The sequence below is a fragment of the Felis catus genome, chromosome A1 (assembly GCF_018350175.1).
Source record: "Felis catus isolate Fca126 chromosome A1, F.catus_Fca126_mat1.0, whole genome shotgun sequence".
Classification (NCBI taxonomy): domain Eukaryota; kingdom Metazoa; phylum Chordata; class Mammalia; order Carnivora; family Felidae; genus Felis; species Felis catus.
The window spans coordinates 149,629,649-149,633,256 of NC_058368.1; the positions used below are offsets into that span (position 1 = coordinate 149,629,649).

The 3,608-nt window shown below is 40.5% G+C and overlaps 1 long non-coding RNA gene across 1 annotated transcript; it reads left to right on the top strand.

The window, feature by feature from the left end:
- Positions 1-558: 558 nt before the first annotated feature.
- Positions 559-2,345, top strand: LOC123385004. The gene is made up of 2 exons (XR_006596922.1): positions 559-614; positions 965-2,345. It is a non-coding gene; the product is annotated as an uncharacterized LOC123385004 (long non-coding RNA).
- Positions 2,346-3,608: the final 1,263 nt, after the last annotated feature.

Below are 3,608 nucleotides of genomic sequence, written 5' to 3' on the forward strand. Positions count from 1 at the left end.
TTCTAAATCCAGATTCTGGCTTACCCCAGATCAAAACCTTCAAATTTCTCCTTACAGTAAGCAGGTGTGATTCCCTAAATTGCCACCATGAAGAATGTCAAACTCTTAATGTTCCTCACTGACATAAGGTAGTGGGAAGTACTATTTAACCCAAACACATACACATGACAGAAAGTCATAGTCTGTCCTGGGGTTTCCACTCCTACTCCATGCAGTTTCAGCTAGTAGAAAGCTGGTCATTTTTATTGTGCTAAAATCTAAATATTTGAGTCACCCCTACAACCTCCTCCTCGGACCTGGTTGTTCCAGCAATGGAGGATAAGTGAGAAGAAGTTTGAGGACGTCATTAAGATTCAGTAGACTTTCAGACTCTCAGTTAATTTTCTTCCAACTGAGCCAGGACCACGGAGCCATAGTGAGCAGCATTGAACAGGAAGCCAGGCTTAGCTAGGTAGCACAGAGGTCTCAGATAAAACAAACAAAGCAGGGCTTTGTGAGGTGACAAAAAGGAAATGAGCAAAGTCACACCCTGAGCCCATCAGCCAGGCAGTCTAGTGAGCAGGAAACAAAGCCACGAGACCAATGGCCCCCAGTGGTGAGACTATACTGCACAGGTGATCAGAACAGAGCTAAGGTTGAGTTCTGTCCATGAAGCCACTTTGATGTATTCTAATTGCCTAGAGCAGTGCTCTAAGAAAATAAGGGAAGAGCCTTCCTACTTTTAAACATAGCCTATGGTTTGCAGAAGCTGTTTTAAAAAATAACATGAATCTGATCTTACAAAATATTTTCTGACATGAACAGAAAAATCTGTAAGTTGCTGCTAAGAGTACTATTATGTTAGAAGGAGAAAAAATGAAAAACAGATTAAAGATTTAACATTCTGCTCAGAACCTTTCTCTTGCCAAGGATAAACCCAATCCTTTGGAAGTTGACCACTTTTTTTCCTATTCTCAAAATGCAGAAGACCTATGTTGATAATGAAGACCGTGATGGGATTCTGATCCAGGATGCTTCTTAAACAATTAGGTCTAAACAATATGGAAACTACATCGAACGTGAACATTAAGGACGTTGTAATCTAAATGTTGAGTAAAGTAAAGAAACAGGGTAATTTACAATTAAAAGTTAATCTTCTGAATAAATATTCTTGCCACGTGCATTTGGGAAAGGTAGTTGTACTTTTTAAAATAGGACCGCATGTCCAGATTATATTTTATAAGGGCATGGGAAGATCTCATCCGAGTGTAAGCAAAGGAGAGTAGCCAAGACATCCCTTAATCAAAGAGAGACTGGAGCAAGTATAGTGTATGTGGAGAGCTGACAGATGAAATCAGTGTGGGTAAAGTAGACTACATGTATTAAGGAGCAATGGAAAATCTATATAGGTCATGTAGTCCCAGACTTGGCTATGCGGCTGAAGAACTTGAAATTGATAGGTCAAGAGGACATTATAGTTTCTGTAATGGGCAGATACGGGTGGGTGACACAGTGGGAGGGAGATGTTTTAGGAAGCCATGCAAGTTAGGCTTGGGCAAAGATGAGCTGATTTCTGCATATTGGACAAGGCTAAATCCATAATTCTGGCATGTTGTCATAAAGGTCTGACAATAATGGGATATTTGAAAAGGAAAAGAAAGGGTAAATTTGAGAAACATTAAGAAAAAAACCAAGTCCCTGACAGACTGAATATAGAAGAATAAGACAAACATAGCACATATAACTCCACCAATCCTTTATACATAGAAAGCTTATAAAATACTACTGGAAAACTGGGAGAAGTAGAGAGGCTGAGAAATGGGGCCCTGCACAGGGGTGGGGGTGCATCCAGATTTATTTTTCATATTGACTATATGATTCAAAGCAGAAACTATTGGCACTTAGCACTGGTTTTAGCATTAAAGAAACAACCTAGTCCCGGGGAGCTTTCACTGTATTTGGGCAAGAATGCAGGGCAGACCGTGGTATGAAACAAACACAAAGAAAATGAAATGTAAACACCTTGATAATGAATAAATGATATTTTTACCACTGAGAGGACTGAAAAAAAGGAATAACACAGGAAGTGGGGGCAGTGGATTAAAATGTCACAACTGGGAAGCAGGATGCTGAACCTTGCGTTATGCGTTGAGAGATTGGAGATAGAGGAAGAGGAGCTGAGTGGGAGCCAGACGCTGCGGGAATCTGCTGATCGGCGGGAATGTGGGCCTGTGGCTGGAGACGCTGCAAAAGTAAAAGTGATATTAAGTGACAACAACAAGGGCCTGCCTTAGAGGGATGTTTGCAACATGAGGCAAACTGAAAGCAATATTTCCTGCTTTCTAAAATAAACGTTATAGTGAACTCATCATGAGTTTGCTCTCATCCTATTCTCTGTGGGGATGGAGACCTTGTCGGCACTCTGTTCTGTTAAACACGCATACTCACACACACACTAATAATTGTAATAAACACTTCTCCTTGCAAAGTGCCACTCGCTGGAGTTGCCATAGGAAGTTTTACACTTGGGAAAATTTGTACAAGCAGGTAGAATTCTCCCTTTCAATCTATACAGTTCTCTTGGTGGCAGGGAGGGTAGGAGGTGGCAGAGAACACAGTAATAAAAACAAAAATCAAGTTACTGTACAAACCAGCATAGAAATGGGATTTTGTTAAAAAGGAAAGAGAATGAGGGGCGCCTGGGTGGCTCAGTCAGTTAAGCATCCGACTTTGGCTCAGGTCATGATCTCAGGGCTCGTGAGTCGGAGCCCCACGTTGGGCTCTGTGCTGACAGTTCATAGCCTGGAGCCTGCTTTAGATTCTGGGTCTCCTTCTCTTCCCCTCCCCCACTTGCTCTCTCTCTCTCTCTCTCTCTCTCTCTCTCTCTCTCTTTCTCTCTCTCTCTCTCTCTCTCTCACAAATAAATAAACATTTAAAAAAATTTTTTGAGTAAAGGGAATGAGAATATGCTTCATCAGCAATGAAGCTGACAGCAGCTGCTAACCACGTGCTTTCTACCAGAACATAAAAACTAACCTATTTGGGTGTATGACCAAGTTTAGGTTAGAAAGTGACTGAGTTCAAACAATGGCTTCTCTGTTTATTTCTTCAAAGACCAGAAAGTGATTTAATTGCCCTATATTCTAATTGTCTCATCTGTGAAATGGTGGTATTATTATCTACCTCATCCAGTTGTTGTTAGGATTAAGTTACCATTTGTAAATCACGTAGCACACTGGCCAACAGCAAAAGCTTATAAGTGTAATATAATTACCATTAGGAGATTTTCCTGCTACTTGATTGAAAAAGGACTATTGGCAAAAACTGTTTCCCATTTAATAATATTTTTGAAATGGAGATGATAGGTGTGGTGATGAGCCCTTTGGTTCTTGTTGGCTGACCCCGGAAGAAAGGGTTGTCAATCACCAACATTTTTAGGTTCTTGCCAATTTCCTCTTTAATTCTCTTGGAAAGACATTTTTAGGCCTAACAGATATTTAATATTCTTATAGATAATTAATGTTTCCTTCATACTCTGCATTGTTTGGTTAGAATACATTCCACAACATTAACTGAGCACCTGCCATGTTCTGGGGATGGAAGCAGTGATACGGTTTCACATGTGGTTT